We start from the raw sequence: 20601 nt of genomic DNA on the forward strand, positions 1-20601 counted from the left end.
GTCCCGGGAATACAGGGCAAGGTGTTCCGACTGGATTCGGAATTCCTATTCAGACAACAATGCCAAAAGTATGACTTAAAGGGGAAAACAATGGTGTTACAGCTGGAAAAAGCAGTAACGTGCAAAGACATGTTGATTTTGTGAGGAACAGACGATGACATGGAGTGGCAAACAGTGCTGTGTATTGAGCACACCTTGACAATTACGGGAGTATCGAACGAACAGTTGTTCGCTGATGAGGAAGAGGATGTAGAGATGGTGTTCCAGATATAGATGCCTTCCCCAGTTCAGATATTGGATAAAATGGTGCCCATTCTGACACAGTCAGTGAATGAGGAAAATAAACACAAAAGGGTGCTAGATGAGTTGTGGACCAAGGGACCTCACTATGTGGGGATACTGAAAGGGATTGGGGCAGTAAAAATGAAACTGAAACAAGGGGCCTTGCCGTCACAGGCAAAACAATACCCATTAACCAGAGAAGCAGATAAAAGGATAGATTCCACTTTGCACATAATTATGCAGCAAGGGATAATTCAGACATCTACATCAACCTGTAACACAGCGACCTATCCGATAAAGAAAACAAAGGACAGGTCATGGCGTTTCATGCAGGATATGGGCCCCCTGAATGAAGTGGTGGAAACAGAATTTCCTTTGGTTCTAAACTCTGCCACAATATTGTGCAATATCCCAGCAATGGCAAAGAACTTCACAGTCATTGACTTGAAAAATGTCTTCTTCTCCATATCTTTGCACCCAGACTCAAGATATCTGACCGCTTCACGTATCGCGGCACAAGATTCAAACACACTCGTTTGCCCCAGGCGTACTGCGAGTCACCCAGTATAGGATAATACAAATGGATCTATTCAATGTGCAAAAATTGAGCACTGTGTTTCAATATGTTGACGATATGCTAACATGCAGTGAGACAGAAGAAGAGTGTAGAACAGACTCAGTACACGATTTTTCACTACTTGCAAAGAAAGGGTACACGGTGGATAAGGCAAGATTACAGTATTGAAGGGCATAGAATAACAACCGATGGGACACAGGCCATTCATTCCACCACCCAACCACTTCAGCTACTCATTACGAGAAAAACAGCGTAACTAGAACAAGGTGATGCAATAACAGGGCTGGCTTTGCTACTGGTGTTCTTTGTGGTGATGGATGGCTCACTGGCAGGCAAACAGTGCTCTTGAGAGGTAGGCAGCAGCACCTGTGTGGGGTGCCCCAAAGCCTTCACCTTGACTGAGCTACCATGAATGATGCAGCCCAGCAATTTCAACAGTGTGTCCGAGACCCTGGTATTACGTTGTCAGGGCTGCGGATGTCAGATGCAGCTCAGCGTTGATTGCAGGATGTGGGGTCGCCACACCATTCCCTTAACAAGGGCTGCGTCTGCGAGAGGAGCCCTGGGGAGTCGGGTGGGCTGCCTGGCAGGAGGTGGCCCCTTTAAATTAATTATGTAGCCCGGGATACTGTAACTGTAGGGTAATTCCCTATGAGGGGAGCGCTGGTATTTAGGAGGAGCATAGGGCCACAGTGGTGATAGTGCAGTTGCCTGGGAGATCGGCGACTTTGGGCACTCCCCTGCCTATCAGGGGAGGCCCACTTTGAAGGCGATGGCTGTGGTGGTGACAAAGTGATCAACCCTTATTCGTAAGGGTTGCGAATACCAGTTTCTAACGGCTGTTCATGCCAAGCAATGTATTCATCTTTTTTAGAGTAAAGTACCCCTCACGCGGCCATGTGCAAAGGAACTTTACTCTATTTCTCTTTCCTCAAGTATCCCGGTACAGCGTCCTGTGTTGGGGAATCACATATGTGTATTTCTTTACTAGGTTTCATATTGAGCCTTGGTAGCATAACCATCAAGAGGCTTCCGAATGATAGATGCAATGTACTCAGTAATCGGAATTTAAAATCTTAGCATAAATATCTATTTATCTCCTCTGCTCGGAAAGGTTTCTCAGTCCCACCAAGAGTGAACTATTTGGAATGTATGGCTTTCAATTGGAAGTTATTCATATAAATGCAGTAGAAACTGTTGTGTCAAAAAGCTTTCTTTCATTTTTGGAGTAAAAATGTATTGAAAGGAACAATAAAAAAATAATCAGTGGTAATGTGGGCTTTAATCTTCTTTGGAATATGTTAATGCTATTCCATAGTACCAACCATAACGGCACAATTGATAATCGTATGCAATAATAAATCTAAATGAGTGCTGAACAACAACAAGAAATATCTGACGGTGAACGCTGCGCACTGGGTCTGTTTGTGACACTGTCTGCGATCTGGGTTGCGGGAAAGAGGAAGATGATCTGGGTCTTAACAATAAAGCGATGCTAGTGGAATGCAAATAAGAAAGTTAGTTTACCCAGAGTGGAGGTCTAGAGGGTGACAAGGAGAGGGCCTAGGAGTGAACCTCCAGGGACACCCCCTGGAAGGTGTGTAGGAGAGGAGATGTTATTGTGAGGTAGGAGGCTACCTGGTACAGTTCATTGTGCTTGAAGCCGGCTGTTAAATAGGAAAGAGTTGCAGATCTCCCATCACTATTCTTGTCACCGTGGGGAATGTATTCAGTGGTCTGATTATTGGTTCCCCATAGCCTTCCGTTCCTTGGATCTGTAGTTGAGTGTCATGAATCTGCTTCTGGTTTTCCCTCCTTGAATGTGTAAGATACTGGAAGATGTGGTCCTTATTTGGGTGGTCTTTTAAAATGGTCTGGGAAACTGATCCTTGGGATATAGTCTTAAAAGTCATTCTCAATATGTTTGGTGTTGAAGCTCTGGTGATATCACTCAGAGGTCCTGGTAATGATGATTGAGACGTCACGTCATCTCACAAGCGGCACACACAGACAATATCAGCTTGGGGCCTTCCTATTGAAACATAACATTTTCTGCAGCTACAGCCCTTTCTTATTCTAGCGCTATGCGTGTTTTTCATTTTGCATAACGTTCTTCAGATCGTCGCAAATTAATTCGGCCATCAAATCATCCACAATTGGTATTTTAGATATTTCAACTCCAAATCCAAATGCTACATGTATTTTCACTTAGAGCAAATCTGTTAATTAATTTGTTTATTTCATGTGGTGTGGTTTTCACCACATTTCGAGCAAGCCACTTCAGAGTGCCCTGGGGTATCGGGGAATGGAGAATAAGAGAAGACGAATGGAGATGGTGCCAATTATAGAGGTTTGCTGTCATTGATACTGACAACATATTTCAAGACCTTTCAATTAGAGACTTTAAATAGCACCTTTCTTAGGTTATAAGTGTGATTAGCACATTGAGATTGTTACTGGCCGCCTCTAAGCCAATAAGAACGTATAGAGTGCAGTCTATAACTACTGGTATTGACAAAAGCAGACAGAAAACCCCAATGCAATTTCCAGGCAATATTTCTTTCAACAAGACACTCCCTTTCTGTGCTGACCTTTTTTTGCCACAACAACCCAGAAACACAGAAAATAGAAAGCTAAAACAAGGGGAAATGCTTTTGCTTTATTATACACTGTTCACTTTTACATGAAATGCAAGCTCGTGTTAAACTTGTTACAGTTCCACCAAGTTTTAAATCAAAATGTTTAATTTATTAGAACAATCATGTTATTTCAATACTATGTGAGGAGCCAGGAATGAGACCTGGATACAGAGGACTCATAGGTATGGGTTTTAGACTTTTATTAAACGCTACATGGGTTGAAAATTCCTCACTGTCCCCAATCTAGGTGGTATTTCCCTACCTCAACCAAAATTAAAGGTCTATCATGTGTCAAGATGTCCAAGCAACAATGCCCTGTGTCTGAAATCATTTCCTAGCCGTCACATTCTGGAACTAACTCTAAGGTGTTAAGGGTATTGCCTTTGGCTTAGAAAGTGCACAAATGTTCAAGTTCAACAAAAGGTATGAATCCAACAAAGGTTCCAAATGGATAATGTCCACAGTTCCAGAGGGAATGACTCCCATCCCCAGTATTCTCTCCACCAAAACAAAGGTTCAAAGAATAACCAAGTTCTTTATAGCCCAAGAGGATAACTCTCTCCTCTTGTGTTGCAATTCACTCCAGGGGAAATGACTCCTTTAATCAGGTATTTTTTCCACAATCATTACAATTAAAATCTTAAGGGCATGGATCTACCTTAGGATTCTTCTTCCAAGATAACTCAGCTTAGGTGCGGGTCCCAGACTCACAAATGTATTTATTTATTTATTTGTATAGCGCACCAGGACCAGGGGCAACCGGGCGCATCACTTAGTTACAACATGATAGGTCATACAGTGCAATAATTACAGAGGTTACAGGTACAGAAATGACAGTAAGAAGACAGGGCAAGTTATATTTACAATGAATACAGATATGTACAAAATTACACAGTGAACCCAAAGCTAGAGGTCTTGTGCGGATAGCCAAGCTTTGGTTAGGTGTTTGAATTAAAGGAAGGAGGGCTCTGCTCTTAGCTCATTAGGGAGCGTGGAATAACAAGGAAGTTAGTCTGAGCCATTCTGCGAGATCTGGTGGAATTGTGGCGGACAAATCTGTTGGCCCAGTAGCAGAGAGATCCCATGTGGGACTGAGAGCTAGTGAATGTTGCGTCTAGTGTCCGAAATGTGTTGGCACTTGGAAATGTTGAGGGCTGCTCTAATAGCATTATTTTGGACAATTTGTAACTTATTTAAGTTGCCGCGGTTGGTGCCCAGGTATAGTGAGTTACAGTAATCAATCATGGACAGCACAAGTGTCCTGGCCAGAGTAACGCAATTGGCTGAAGAGAGAAAAGGCCGGCTATCTGTGATAAGCTTGCAGGTGTATGAAGCTGCAGAGGAGACTGAATTGGTTTGTCTAGTCAAGGAGAGAGTAGAGTCGATATAAATCCCTAAAGTTTTAGTGTCCTTGGCAGTTAAGATAGTATTACAATCACTGGTGAAGGAATTGAACGCATGGTCGAGTTTAGTAAGTTTTAGTGGAGAGCCAAGAATGAGGAGCTCTGTCTTTTCATAGTTAAGACATAGTCCGTGTTTCGCCATCCAGGATTGGATGACCTAGTAGATGGCATTGACGGTGAGGGAGTCAGCTATGTAATCGCCTGAGATTGGAATTTGTATCTGGGTGTCATCAGCATAATTGGTGTAGGTGACACCCATATAGTCTAAGATATTGAATAGAGGTTTTGTGAACACGTTATACAACGTGGGGGAGGCACAAGATCCTTGTGGCACGCCGCAGGAGACAGGTGAGGGCAGGGCGGCTGCTAGTGGAGAGAACACGCGCATTGATCTATTGTCTAAGAAGGAGCTGATCCAGGTTGTGGCTCTGTCGGAAAAGTGTGCAGCTGATTTAAGGTGAAAACACCTGATATACTCCCCTGCCAGGTTCTCTGTTTGTTATGGGTGTGAATCCCAGATCCACGATTCGCCTGGTATACTCTCCTGCCTGGACTTTATGTTGTAATCTCTCTTTCTTATTCAATACAAAGGAGCATGGATCTTCCCTATGTTACTTTATGGCAAAGTACTGTGATGATGAGGATGACACTCATTTGTATGAGGATTACTCTCTTCCCAACTATTGACAATTTATTCACTCTTTTGGGATCTCTTTGCCTTAGTTTTGGCGTCCCCTTCTCTCCTGTGGGTTCACTGCCAACATACGTGTTCTCTCCCTCCAATCGTACACATTTGGGTACTCACCTCAGTATCTGCTGGACTCGAGTGGTTTTCCCCAGTCAGCAGCATGGAGCGTTCTCGCTCCTTGAATCGGTACGAACCCAGTTCCCTCAGTGACCTCCTTCTTATTCTCCTGGCGACCCTACGGTCAACCAGCACCACTCACGGCTGCACCTCTTCTCTTGTTCTGCAGCCACAGCTCTCGGTTCCGTCTGCTTCCTGGTCTGCCAGACCTTGCCAGGAGTGCTTGGGTCTGCTCCCTCTCTCGCCGCCTCTACTTGCCTGCCTTCAGGGTTTGCTCCCGGATTGGGACATCATCTACTCTGCACACTGCATCTCTCGCCGGTCCCTAAGGCTAAGCTTGGAAAAGGGAGGTCTCGCTATCTTTCAGTGGTGGCTGATTTAAATTCCTGCCTCCAGGTCTTGGACCAATCACATTCTTCACAACACTAGACTGTGCATTATGGTTCACACTCTTGCTCAAGGCAGCCCTCTTCCATCATCTCAGTAGATGGTGTTTCACTGGGTGTAAAATGTTCATATGTTCTGTCAGAAGCTTTTACAGTATGTTGAAGAGGGTTGTCACAATATGCCATTGGACATAAATAATGATAGTAAATAATTTGGCATTTATATAGCGCTACGAACCCTCAGGTATCTGAGCACCGCTTATTATTACCCACGGTGTGTGGTGCTCATTTATCGACCTTGGAAGGATGAAAGGCTGAGTTTGACCCCACCGGGATTCGAACCTCCGTTAGCAGGCTCTGCACGGATGTCAAAGCAATGTCAAAGCAATCGCTCTACTCGCTGTGCCACTTGACCGGCTGCTGTCGTTCCAATTAGTTATACAACCTAGTGTCAGGGTTGTTTTTCTCCCCTGCACCCTACTGCATTCTTTGAATTGAATTAAGTGGGTGGTATTTATTTAAGGTGTGCTCCTAGACAACAAATGCAGGCACAATACGCCATTAAGGCTTGAGGAATAGACGGGAGAGCCCTAAAAGGAAAGGGGGTATACCATGTCTCATCTGATGATGCCTGTCCATCCCACTGAGGGTGACCTCCCCTCATGTGATCCTCCCTCGCATAGCCACCCTCAGGGTCGGGATCAGAAACAGCTGCCGTCATCATCAGATTCATCAAATACCCTTCTGCTAATGCTGCTGGTTCCTTTGGCATCTGTTGGGAAACCGGAGAGAAAGTCTACATTCACCTGATATCTTCCTTTTTGGTGTTCTACCATGAAGCAATAGAGTTGCATGTGTAGGAACCAGGGCATGACTCGTGGATTGGTGTATTTGCGAAGACTAAGCAATGTTAATGGAGAATGATCAGTGACAAGCCTAAACTTTCTGCCAGTGAGATAGTATTTTAAGTATGAAACTGCCCATTTTATGGATAGGGCCACATGCTCAATTGTGGCATAATTACTTTCCATAGGAAATAATTTCCGACTAATATAAAGAATCAGATGCTCAATGCCATCGGGATTGTGGGAAAGAACAGCCCCCAGCCCAACATGTGAAGCATCTGTTTGTAAGATACATTCTTTGTTAAAATTGGCCACTTTTAATACTGGCTCACTGCACAGAATTAGTTTAAATCTAGTAAAAGAATTTTGGTCTTCTGGACTCCATGTTAACTTTTGGTGTTCAGCACTTTTAAAAGTGAGGTATAAGAGGAACTGCCTATAATACCCAACCAATCATAAAAATCTCTCAGATCTTTCTTTGTCTTAGGCACTGGAATTTCTTGAACAGCTTTCACCTTTTAACTATGGGGTTGAACAAATCAGTTCCCCACAAAGAAACTGAGGTAATTAACTGCTGACTGTGCCAAGTGAAATTATGTTGGATTGGCGGTAAGCACAGCTTTCCTCAGTACCATGGTGACTAAATATAGATGGTGCATATGTCCTTTCCATATCCTACTATGGATGATTACATCATCGATATAAGCTCCACAGAAAGAGAAGTATGGCAAAAGTACATGGCCCATAAGCTTTTGAAATGTGGCTGGTGCCAAGTGAAGGCCAAAGGGTAACACTTTGAATTGGAAGAGTCCAATAGTGGTGGAGAAGGTTGTTTTCTCCTTGTTCTCCGGATTAACAGTTACTTGCCAGTAACCTTTTGTCCGATCAATCGTGGAGAGGAAAACAGCGTCTTCTAATCGTTCAATCAGATCGCCTATCCTTGGCATGTGGCAACTGTCAAATTGGGATATAGAATTTACCTTCCTGAAATCAATACAGATACCACTATTGATCTTGCTTGGAAACAACTACTATCAGAGAGGACCAAGGACTCTGGGACGGAACAATAATATCAGAGCTCAACATCTTCTTCACTTCCTGTATGACTATTCCTTTTATTGCTTCAGGCATCAGGTATGGTTTTAAATTGACAGCCTTCCCCCGAGGGGTATGCAGAAGTAGTGGAAAACCCATTTTACTCTTCCCGGCTCATTCCTAAAGACATCATGAAACTGTTCCAGTTTGTTTTGTAGATCTTATTTCTGGGTTTGTGGCAGGTGGGAAGGAATCAAAGTATTTTTATATGGCTACTCTGTTAAGAGACTAGTCAACACTTCTGTGGTAGTTTCTACAGGATCCTATCTCTATTCCTTAAGGAGGTTTATATGATAGATATATGTCTTGATTCGCCTATCTGGTTTTGAGATTCAATAGATGTATGGCCCTATTTGTTCAATCACCCATAAGGTCCATGCCATTTGGACAACAACTTATTCTCGGATGTTGGCAGGAGAACAAGAACTTTCTGTCCAATAGAAAAGGATCTCAGTAGAGCCTTTTTATCGTGAGAGGTCTTTTGATTTTCTTGGGCTTTAGCCAGGTGTATTTGAACTATCACCCTCACAGTAGCCAAATGTTACTTTAAATGTTAGACAGTCTTGGAGAGATGTATCATGTCTTGCTCCCTCTCCTCCAGGTCTCTCTTAACATATCAAGGACATCCTGTGGCTCCCTACCATACAAAAGATCAAATGGTGAAAACCCCATTGAGGATTGAGTTGTTTTTCAGACAGCAAAAAAGGTCCACGGTATCATATTATCCCAATTTTGCCATCTGCCTTAACCAATTCCCGAATTACACTTTTAAGAGTCTTGTTGAAACTTTCAATTTATCTGTTTGTTTGGGGTTGGTAGACAGAAATCCTAAGCGTTTTAATATGTAGGATCTCTTTAACCTCTGCCATTAACCGACTCATGCAGGTAGCCCCTTGAACTGTTAGGATCTTCTTTGGGAATCGAATTTACGGGCAAAACAGGATCAGGTGTTTCAAAATCTGTTGTGATTAATTATTGCGTAATGGCCAGGCCTCAGAGTATCGGGAAGCATAATCTATAATTACCAAGATGTAATGATTCCCCAACTTAGATGGCTCCACGGGGCCAACTATGTCCATTCCTATACAGGAAAAGAGTGCATCAATGATAGGTAATGGTGGATGTTTGTTGTTTGGGGGAGGCATTTGGGAGCTAGTCCTTTGACAGATGGCACAGGTGAGTATGATGGTTTTTTATATCAGCATAGATTCCAGGACAATAGAGTCTGCTTACAACCCGCCCCTGTGTCTTAGCTGTTCCTAAGTGACCACCCGATAAGGGGAAGTGGGCAATCTCCAGGAAAATTCTTGCGACATTTAGGCACCATAATCTGGGATCTAAGAGTACCAACAGGGCTAAGATCTCCTCTATAAAGTAACCCATGCCTTAAAAATAAAAATTGGTCCCCATTCAGTCTCCCCTCTTCTTGCGATATCACATGTAGAAAAGCCTCCGCTAGCAAGGGGTCATTCCGTTGAACAAATGCTAAATCAGGAATTATCTCAGTTTCCTCGGCAAGGGTTTTCAATTTTACTGCCTCAGCTGTAATTGCGGGATCTTCGTCTGCCTCCCCTAAGCTTTTCCACCTCTCTCAGTTGGATCTGTTTCCTTGATATCCTCTATTTTGGGGGAGAATGCTCTTCCCAAGATCCCCCGAGCTATTTTCACTCCCACCATTATCTGATTTGCATGTTTACCACTGATTTGAATTAAGATGTTCACATCACCTCTGTAGTCGGGGTATACCACACGTGCCAGGACATCTATGCCATATCCCCAGGCTAGGCCAGACTTAGAGGCCAACCTAATGTAAGTACTGGGGGAATACTAGGACCAGATCAGTGGGTATAATGATTCTGTCTCTGAGTGTCATGAATACGCCCTCCTGGAGACTTGGGGACAGATCTCGAAGCTGCCATTGATCTTTTCCTTCACGTTACATCTTGTGTGTGTGCTTTGGTCTAGTGTTCACGCAAGCTACGCTCTCTGGCACATTTAACCATCCTAACTCTGCCCACTCTTTGCGTTGCATCTTTTCCTATTGCTTTGGTTCCAACGCTTCTAAGTTACATCTTGTGCAGTTCTAATTTTTGTTTCCAGCTGCCTTCTGCTTCTCCCTCTGCCACCTGCAGTTTGCCTTCTACATCTGCTGTTACTCTGCTCCACATGGACTCTCTCCTTTCTCTGCTGGAGTCATTCAGCTCTTCCTGGCAATTACGCTCTTGTTATATTGTTTATCACAACTGTAGTTCTGTTCAGGACTTTTCTCATTATAACTCGGCACACAGCGATACGGCCTGCAGTTATCTACATCTTTCAAGGTTTTTTTCCACTACAGAACAGACCCTAGCTCTTCAAGAAGAAGGGAACTCCCTGGAGACGCTTCCCTGATATGACTATGAAAGATTTCAGCCAATCAAACTATATCTCCTCTTCAGGTGAGAGCGTAGATGAATCCACTGTTAAGTGTGATACCGAGTTGAACCACTTCTCCATGCTACTGCATAGGTCAAATCAATTTCGATTTTTCCTGAGTTACTGTTGGATCGGACACTCGGTTACTACATGTTTTCAAATCTGAGGGTTGCACAATTTGTGTCAGCTGAGCTTGATCCCACCACTAACACCATGTAGGAGGAGTCAGGAATGAGACACGGACACAGAGGACTCATAGTTATTGGTTATAGACTTTTATTAAATGATAAAGGGGTTGGAAAATGCCTCACTGACCCCAATCAAGCAGGTATTTCCCTACCTCAACCAAAACTAAGTGTCTGTCAAGCTTCAAGATGTCCAAAGCAAAAATGTCCTGTCTCCGAAATCCTATCCTAGCCCTCACACTCTAAAACTAACTCTAAGGTATTAAGGGAATTGTCTTTGGCTTAGAAAGTGCTCAAATGTTCAAGTTTAACAAAAGGTATACATCCAACAAAGGTTCAAAATGGATAATGTTTACAGTTCCAGAGCGAATGACTCACTTGCCAAGGTTGCTCTCCACCAAAACAAAAGTTAAAAGAATAACCAAGTTCTTTACATCACAAGAGGATAACTGCCTCCTCTTGTGTTGCAAAACACTCCAGTGGAATGACTCCCTTTCCCAGGTCTTTTTGTACATTCAATACAATTCAAATCTTAAGGGCATGGGTCTTCCTTAGGATTTTCCTTCCCAGAAAACTCAACTTGGGTGCGGGTCCTAGACTCGCAAAATACCTGATATACTCCCCTGCCAGATTCTCTTGTACAGCTCCTTTACACAATTTGAGGTTGAGTCCGAGACTCGCAAAACACCTTGTATACTCCCCTGCCAGGTTCTCTGTTTCTTATGGGTGCACATCACAGATCTGCAATTTGCCTGGTATACTCTCCTGCCCCAAGTTACTTTATGGCACTAAGGCATGGAGAATGGAGGGGATATACCTAAACGTAAAAGAAAGGGGCGATACCATGTCTCAATTGATGATGCCTGTCCATTCCTCTGAGGGTCACCTCTCTCGCATAGCCACCCCCAGGGTCCGGATCAGTTAGCGGCTACCTTGCCATATGAGGAGAGGCTACCTCCAGGAAAGGAGTGATAACATCATCAGATTCATCACAACTACTAAATATAACCAGTTTTATTTACTCCGTTGCCTACTTGCTTTGCCTAGTATTAAAGTAAATGTGTTTACTTCAACACCAAAAATCCAAAACATCTATTGCTGCTATCACTATGGGGCAAATAGCCAAAGAAGCGTAGGAAGGGGTCATTATAGCTTGGGATAGTGACCCTTCTTCCTAAACGTATGGTGGCTGTTCATTAGCCCCCGATAATTACTACCCCCCACCCCTGAAGTTTATAAAGCTATATTATGGGGGAGAGGACCCATCTCGCTGGAAGAAACCAGTCAGCTTCAGGTTAAGTTATTTCAGCGACTGGCACTAAGGAGCACCTTAAAAGGCATGGATGAAAAGGACCATCTTCAGTTCTTTTCTAAATTCATGGTGGTCTTTTTGCCCACTTAGCATCTCTGATATTCATTCCAGAGCTTCAGACCATTGACAGCCAAATCGCATCGTGTAGTCTAGCAGTGCTCGTGTAGGATAATCTCAGCTGGCCTGTGTTACATTTTTCTCTGTGGATGAATCACAGGGTTCTAACGGTGATTCTTTTCTCCATCAGGAGCTATTGTGAGGAGATGAGGACTGAAGTGAAATGGTTGTAGCTTTTGGTCCAAAGTAGCACCATGTTTCTGTCGACGGTTGTGGACCATTTGAAATTGTTTGATTGATTTCTTTAGGCAACGTGCAAAGAAGTGGGAGGAAAGGAGGGGTTAATAGTTCTCAGAGGATGGAGTTGAAAATTAGCCTTCTATTACTACCTCATTTACTGGAGGTTTAAATTTGGGAAACAATTTGAATATCATGCCCTGTTTGTAGGCTGGGTGGGTGAGCGAGAATCGAAAGCCAACTCAATGATGATGGTCGGAGCCGACTACCATCACCTCCATTTTGACACTGTTCGAAGATGTTCTCCGACTCCCATTGTGACCTTCTAATGTTCGGTGGGAAACAGTGGTGGTTTTTGCTTGTAGGCCTCATCTGCACTAGGATCTGGCAGTCATCGGAGTAGACTAGTACCTGAGCCTTTTGGAACCGTATGGAGGGGGAATGGTGTCAGAGAGGAACTGGAACATATAAGCTTGTTATCCTCTTTCCGGAAGGACTCAAAGCTGGCCAGAGCTGAACCGTATATTCACAATTCCTCTTTGAGATGGTGTAGAGCGTGCGATGTTCAACCATGCCACTGATAGGTCAAAGGGAATGGGTGTTACAGGTTGGTTGGTGTCAAGGGTGTTGAGTAGGAGGTTTTCTCTTATATCCATGAGCATGTATTCTGTGCCTCTGGTCGGGGCGAAATCCTGACGTGATTCCTGGGGAAATGTTTCTTTAATTTTCTGGACCTATTTAATTGCTTGGTAATTGGCAGGCATGAACCCCTGATCGCTATACCCTTTTTTCAGGATGGGGATTATGGTTGCTCTTTTGCGATATGCAGGTGCTATGCCTCTGATGAGAGATGCACAGCAGAGAGCTGTGATCGTTTAGAGCAAGGTAGCGTTTGGTCTTTCAGGAAGCTGACAGGCCAAGGATCTGCTTCAGTTAAGGATGTCCTGTAGCCCCCATATAATGTGCCATACCGTCAGTCAAACAGTTTGGCCAACAATGCTGTTTTGCTTGTCAGGCTTTCTAAGGCCCTATTCGTAATAAGAACACGAAAAACGATAAGTCCCAGAATGCAAAGGACTGTTGGCTGAAAAGACTGGATTGATGAAATGTGTCACATATAATTGACCAACTGGGAAGCTATGCTAGAAGACTCATGACAAAGCAAAGCACTAAGGAGACACCAAAAGAGTTGTTGCCGGGAGACGGGGCTGGGGGGGAATGGGGGCTAAGGGGGTTATAGCCCCTAGTCTTTTGGTTGTAGCCCTGGATACAATCTCAGGAGCTACAACCAAAAGGCTAGCTAGCCCCCACTCCCGACAGTTCTGACATCAGCGTAGCCCCGGGTCTTTTCCAGACCTAGCAACACCCCTGGACACCAACAATAGTCATTTTGCGTATATCAATGCAGTTCTGGTCCAACCCTCACTTCCTGGGACATTGAATGTTTCTCCAACTCAGTCCCTTAACCTTTGACCCGCCCACATGCACCTTCTTCTCTGTGTTCGTGAAAAGAGGGGAGGGCGTCCTTGGGTCCTGACTAACAATGCCTTAAAGCAAGTTGGAAGAAAAGGGTGTGCTGCCTATCACGCTGATCTTCATTGCATTGCACCGTATCACTCAAACGTATCTGCAGCACATTATATTCGCATTAAAAACATTAAATGATTCACGATTAAGCCAGTGAGCCCAGCCGAACCGGCGAATTTTAGGGACACACTAATGTATTCAGGGATCACGACTGCAGGGGTTGAGAATGCAAAACGCATTTGCTCGCCCAGGGGGCTCATTTGTCAAGGACAGAGGCATGGAATGAAAGCTCTGCGAGACCTCTGACCTCGGCCCAAATGCACGCCCCTCCTGCCCTTGTGATGTCATGCAAACCAGCCCACTGCTAACAATAACATGAAAGCCATCCAAACAAAAACTTTACCCTGCGGATTTCAGAGCTGTATACACAGCGTGGCACGCCTGTAGGGAACTCAAGCGCCCAAGAGAGTGAACTGAGGACACCTCCTGGCTGCTCGGCAGAATACACACACCGCAACCAAGAAGATTGAATAATAGGTATGATATGATATGATAGGTTATTTATAACTCGCTCAATACCCAGAGGTTTCTGGCTACTGCCAAACCAAGTTATCTCGTTCTTTCTAGATTCCATATTTTACTTTCTCAATGCAATCAGAGCAACAGGGGGTTCTTGCACACCCTTCCAGTGGATCACCACTCCCTTCCAGTGGATCACCACTCCCTTCCAGTGGATCACCACTAATGTGCAGATTATTTACCAGTAATCTTAACTGCTGTGGTGTGGAAGAGGTGAACTATGAGTATTACTCCCACAAACCTCTTCCCCGTCACAGTCCTTACTCTATTGAGGTTCACTCAATGTCCAGAACGCTTGGACCAAGAAAACACACACATTAGGATGCCAGAAAAGTATATCCTGCAGACCTAGTGATGGCATTTTAATGCCATTGGCCAGGTGAATTCAGTGGATTGCTGCCTACAAGACCACATGAGCAAAATTCTGGTCATGCTGCACCAGAATATGAAGCCTATGGTGGTGAACAAAAGCCATATGCCTAGCCAGACTGGGACAAAAAGAACACAAAATAGAGTAAAGGACACGCGCGAGGGATCCTATCCTCTGAAAGAAAGAGAAAACATGTTGCCAATGCGCTGCTTGATGTAGAGGTCACACGTCGGCATCATCAGGCATACAATGATACGCGGACACGCAGCTTGCTTGTAACACGTCCTCTTTATTTCAAATCCCCAACTGTAACTGCCCGCCTCCTCCATCCCCGTGTCCCCATGTCACTTCCCGGCCTGGGGCTCTTAACTAAACCTTCCCACATAACAAAGTGGGTGGGTCCCTAAGTGAAAATTGTTAACAGCACAACCTGACACCTCCCTCCTTTTTAGCATATCAGATCACTGATTTCAGTTGCCCCATCTCTTCAATGAGTCTTTGGGGCTTTATGCGACTTTGCTGCGGTTGGCAATGACCCTGATGCGTGGGGGTGCCTACTCGATCTAGCGTCTGTTGTTCTTCATCTTCAGAGGCCTCTGTGTCTTCTAGATATGGTTCATCATGCACCTGTCTTCCTGCTTCTTTGTCTTCTCGGTACCACAGGATCTCCCGAGTGTTGTCCTCTTAAAATATGATATGTTGCGCGTCACCGTAGACTGGTTCTCTCTTTGTGCTGTGATCATGGTGCCCTTCTTTTGTGTCACTATCAGTGACTCCGGCTCAAACATGGCATCTTCTTTTCGGCCATGTGGTTGACGTAATAATACTTGGTCTCCTGGCTCTATATAAGCCACTCGAGCATTCCTTCGTCTGTCTGCATCTCGTTTCATTTTCCTTTTATTTTCAGTGTCCTTCTCCTGGGCCTGCCGTTCTAGTGGTGTTGGCGGAGTGGGGTCCTCCGGGAGCCTGGTTTTGATTGGTCTTCTGAACATTAAGTCAGTGGGACAAACCCCTGTGGTGCTGTGTGGGGTGTGCCTGTATTCTCTCAGTAATTGATAGAGAGCTTGTTCGAAAGGCTTCTTTAGTATGTTGGCTTTCTGTAGTGTCCGCTTGATGTTTCCCATGAACCTTTCGACTGTGCCTTTGGCTTGAGGCCATTTTAGGGTAATTTTTCTCTGTTGAAAGTCCATGTATCTGGCAAAGTTTTGAAAATCGGTGCTGTTAAATGGCGAACCGTTGTCAGATTTAATCACTCTGGGGGTTCCCAGAGGTCACAAGAGCGACCTCAGCTGATTCCCTTGCGACCTCTGTAATTATTTTGCGACCTCTGGGTTCAGTTTGGTTTAAAACTATATTTTTAAAAGCATGCTTTCCACCTCCCCATTGCTTTGTGAAGAGAGGTCTTCTCCGTCCCTAGATGGCAGCATTCCCTCTAGTGAGCCCCTCGGTTACACTCTGACCACGAAGAACACAGTGATATTTGGAACTTCAGTTGAAGAGGCTGTGAAAGAAATGCGCTTCAGGATCGAGCCGAAGACGAAGCTGACCGCAAGCACAGGTACGCTCTCACAAACAATAATGTATGTTCCACAGCACAGCCTGTCCTCTTGAACAGGCTGCTTTCTTGGCAGAAACGAGTTGAGTGAAAGGGTTGTTTACACGAGAGGTCACTGTGCCTTGTCTTATTGAAATTTTGTGAAAACACATGCTCTTGTCCGCAGGCGGGTGCAGGGGAATTCAGAAGTTGTTGCAGTCCAGCTAGGAGTATCATGAAACCAAACCCGCAATGCGCACACTTGTATGGAACATTCTGTGAGCACTTTCACATTTTTCGTTTTTATAATGCACAACAAATGTTGATACATTTACATGAAATACCCATATGGGTAAAATCCATGCACCCCAGTAACGGCATACTGTATATGTCATATTTAATTTGAAACACAAACATTGGAATTGCAAATCGTTGCTTACATTATCCATGTCTTGCGAGTTAGACAATAAAAAAGGACGTTTTTTAGAGCATAACATGGTGAAACAGGAAAGGTGGCACTGGCAACCCAGAGTGTGTACGGGTATGGCCTTGCTTCTTGGGGCTCATGCCGGCATGGTAGCTGTATGGCTCCAGCTGGCTGAGGGGCGTCTGGAGATGAGGAATTCGTCGGAGCAATAGATGTAACCATCAGAAAGCAATTGACCGAAGTGAAGTCATTTGTCTTTAAGTTTTGTCAGAATTTAAGATTGCGATTGTGAGTTAACCATATTCTTGCAATGTATACATGCATCTTCATCAATATAGGAATTCTGAGTTTTTCATTTCTTTTATTGCCTTTAAAAGAGTAGATGCAAAGAGCAATGCAAACAAATACATCTACAGATGTGCCATATGAACTGATTGGCAGAATATGGTTTGGTCAAGGTAACAAATACGTAATGTAGACACTACTATGATATATGTTGTTGCAGTATATTAACAAATAACTCTCTCTGAAAAAAATAGAGTACACTGTTTATGCAGCAAGGCCGGCTGCTTCGCGGGGCAAAGCAAACTCCATGATGCCTGCCTGGGAGGCGGGCGTGGCTCCACTAGGTCTGGACGCTGGCTGGAGCGTTTGTGACTAGAGTTCATGGTTGCTTGGCAACCATGAACTTTGTCCGACCTCGCCTCCGCTATGTTGCATTCATATGATTAGCCGTGCTTTGGGAATGGTTCTGTGAAAGCAGGGCGGTAAGTTTTTGAAAACCTAAATAAGCAAGTGCACACTGGTTTGCTAATGGTCCGAAATGTAATGGACACATTTGCTCTGCAAGTACACAGTCTGTAAATGCAAGTTTCCTTGTGTACTTGCAAAGCAAATGTGTGCATTACATGCTATGCTTCCATGTCCAAAGAGAGCCCACTGTAAACGTGCTCTTCCTTTGCAATGGTGGCATGTTTCTGCCGATTCCAGGCATGCTGCACAGAGGAAATGGTCCAAAAGCAAATGTCGGTGTGCGTAGAGACAGAGTAACTGCAGGCAACATTACCAGCATGAAAAGATGTTCCTATTACTGAAGCTGCGTTTCCTTTTCCTCAGACGGCAGCTGCTGTTTTCCCTGGGCACACTTGGTGTTGAAAGTAATACCTTTGTTTCACTTTCTCCAGATTGCAGGAGCCTGGGGGGGAAGCACCTTCATGTGAGGTGAGATAACACAATTCGGCATGGTGGGCTAAACGGGGGCTGTGCAGGCTGCAGGCACTCCAGCAGAGTTCACCAGAGAGTTCACCAGGGCAGGTGGGTGCATGCTGGCCAGCTCCCTCGGCTGTGCTGTGGACTATGAAGCTCCTTGGTGTGGTGTGGCCATGGGTTCCAGATGCTGCTGACCATGGTGGGGGCTTTCGCACCCTCGGCACTGACTACTGGCTGTTTCCTCCAGATAAGGTCAGTAATAGCAGTGAGAGCACATTGGGTGCCTGTAACAAAAGGCAGGCACATTGCTTCCTCCAGGTGGGGTCAGCAATAGCAGTGTGACTGATCACATTGTTTCCTGCAGCTAGATCAGTGATGTCTGTGTGAGCACACTGCTTCCTCCAGGTGCTGTTAGCCATAGCAGTATAATTTCCTGCAGGTCTAATTATTTGCTGGTTGTGGGGTCAATGATAGCAGTGTGAGCACTAGTTTCTGCCATGTGGTGTCAGCCATGGTAGTGTGAGCACATTGCTTCCTCCCGGTGGTGTCAGCCAGAATTGTGAGTTCATTGCTTCCCATATATCAGTGCATACAAATTACTTCTTATAGGTAGTCAGTGGTTGTGGTGCAAGCACATGTCTTTCCAATTTTGATCAGAAATTGCAGTGTGGGTTCTCTTTATAAAACAGGGTATTGTTGAAAGCCAAACATGGGGGTGAGAAGGGTCAGGATGAGAGGGCATGTGTCATCAAAGCACACGCCTACTGTTTAGATTTTGTTTTCCTTGGAATATTTCATTATAAATGGGTTGGGTTTAAAAGGTGACCACCTTTTATACTTTGCCCGCATACTTATTGGAAATTCTCCTCTCTCATGTTATTTTTCCAGTGTTGATTACTTTTTTTGAATACTCATTTGTCTTGTGCCCTTTCTTATAAGGGGATAGCTCAATTGAACGGAATTTGTTTAATTCACTACACAATATGTTCACTTACTGTGCATATATTAATGGGTGGCAGCTTTTGATTGTTGCAACAGGGGAAGAGATTCCCCCACTGAGTGATGCAAGGGAGCTTTAACCATCTCCGGGTTAAAACAGCACATTTTACAGCACCTTTTGCAACGGGAAGAGAAAAAGGCCATATGATTTAAACTCTGAGCTATCCAATAGTGACACAATATGCTGTAGAATCAATTGTGCAGCTCAAAATAAACATTTATGAGGCTATCTACCCACCAACTTTACAAGGTTTACTAATGCAGCAAGACATATCCCTGCTGCTTCTAAGCACTCTGATAATAAGTGTTATGTTAATAAGAAATGTTACCCCCATAGCTAACACATTACCAAATGATGTGGTATGCACATTTAAGGACAGATAGCTGGTAAAATAACCCACTGAGCTAAGTGCTCACTGCTGGGGTACTTTGCTGCATGCTGCTTTGCCTCTTTTTTTCGTTAGGTGCATGTTGCATAAGTTTAAGTGTAATTGTGCACCATGACCATGCGTTGCCATTTTCTTCTATGCCAGGTTTCTGCATCCTGTGGCACAGGACTGAGAGCAGGATGGTCGGAGAACACCAACACCAAGAAGGAGCAGCTTCTATTGCAATTGTCCGGAACCTCGGAATGACCGTAACTGCAGGCAAGCCAAGGTAAGTGTAGATGCTTACATTCACAGTCATTTGGTAATATGGGCCTATACACACTGATATTAACGCTGCATATGGCGATTGTTGCTTGTATGAAATGTATATCATATTACAGTGATATAACCATGTTTCTTAGTGTACTGAGGAACAGTGCTATGTGATGCCACTTCCTGTGTTGTCAAGGGACGAAAGGTTGTGTGCCATCACTTCATGTGATGTCACGTGGGGGCGTGGTCAAATGACATCACTTCCTGTGAAGCCATCAGAGGTCAAGGGTCATGTGATGTCACTTCCACTACCCCTGGCATTTTGGTGAAATGACATCCCTGGGTATGACGCACGTGGAAACTGTACTCTCCACTATCTGTGCTTCCGGGAAACGTGAGTGCTCGTCCATTAATACTAGAAGGTTGCCAGACATTTGGTCGAAAAAAATTCGTCGACAGGACATTTGGTCGAAACCATTTGGTCGAAAACCAAATGGTCGAATTTTTTTTTTTTTGGAGGGGGTCCCGGGGGGGGGGGGTCCCACCCAATCCCCTTTTTTTCAAAAAAACCCTTTTTTTCCCTAAACTACAACCTAAAAAATATATATATAAATTAAAAAAAAATTCGACCATTTGGTTTTTGACCAAATTACGTCGACCAAATGTCTTTCGACAAAATGTCTTTCGACGAAATGTCCGGACACCATACTAGAACATGTGCGCCATTTCTTAGGGGCCCGAACATGTCTACAGCCAGTACGTCCCAGACTTGGTCTGGTATTGGCGACATTTGTAGCGGGTTCGGGTGTGGTGGTGGTGCAACTTGGGTGCATGGCATGCATCCTCCTACCAGCGTTTCCACTAGAGCGTCTAGCCTCGGAAACCACACTTTCTGTTTTAGTAGCCTTTTGGTCACGGCTGCCCCTCGGTGTCCTTCGTGTGCTAGCTGGACTGTGTTTTCTCTCAGGGTCCTTGGTATCACTACTTTGCACCCTTTCAGTATGACGTGATCTTCCACTATTGAGAGTTCGTCTCTGACTTGGTCTATCCATCTTACATCGTCACGCACGGCTTCGT

Source organism: Ambystoma mexicanum, chromosome 6q (assembly GCF_040938575.1).
Source record: "Ambystoma mexicanum isolate Mex_15411 chromosome 6q, UKY_AmexF1_1, whole genome shotgun sequence".
NCBI classification, from domain to species: domain Eukaryota; kingdom Metazoa; phylum Chordata; class Amphibia; order Caudata; family Ambystomatidae; genus Ambystoma; species Ambystoma mexicanum.